At 49.3% G+C, this 223-nt stretch overlaps 1 protein-coding gene across 1 annotated transcript in view; it reads left to right on the forward strand.

Moving 5' to 3' along the window:
- Nucleotides 1-223, forward strand: part of LOC119594589 (phosphatidylinositol 4-kinase type 2-alpha-like) — a gene marked incomplete in the record, with an annotated part of 15,699 nt that continues 15,476 nt past the window's right edge. The window contains 1 exon segment of the mRNA XM_037943630.1: nt 1-223.

Raw genomic sequence — 223 nt, forward strand, 5'->3', positions numbered from 1 at the left:
TTGTGTTAAAGTGACGGACTTAACAGGGAAAGCGGAAATCTATTAAGTCTTCCTAGTTGCGCATCCCGCTCGTCACTTGCTTCCGTGACGTCATCACTGGTGTCATGGCGAGTCTTGTTTTGTTTTGGTGTGGCGACAGCTGATCCTGGATGAGAGAAAGCCCTTGCTTATAATGATTTAGAGTGCTGCTTCTACCCCCCTCAACCCTCTGCGAAGGGCTGAC

Source organism: Penaeus monodon, chromosome 34, assembly GCF_015228065.2.
Source record: "Penaeus monodon isolate SGIC_2016 chromosome 34, NSTDA_Pmon_1, whole genome shotgun sequence".
NCBI classification, from domain to species: domain Eukaryota; kingdom Metazoa; phylum Arthropoda; class Malacostraca; order Decapoda; family Penaeidae; genus Penaeus; species Penaeus monodon.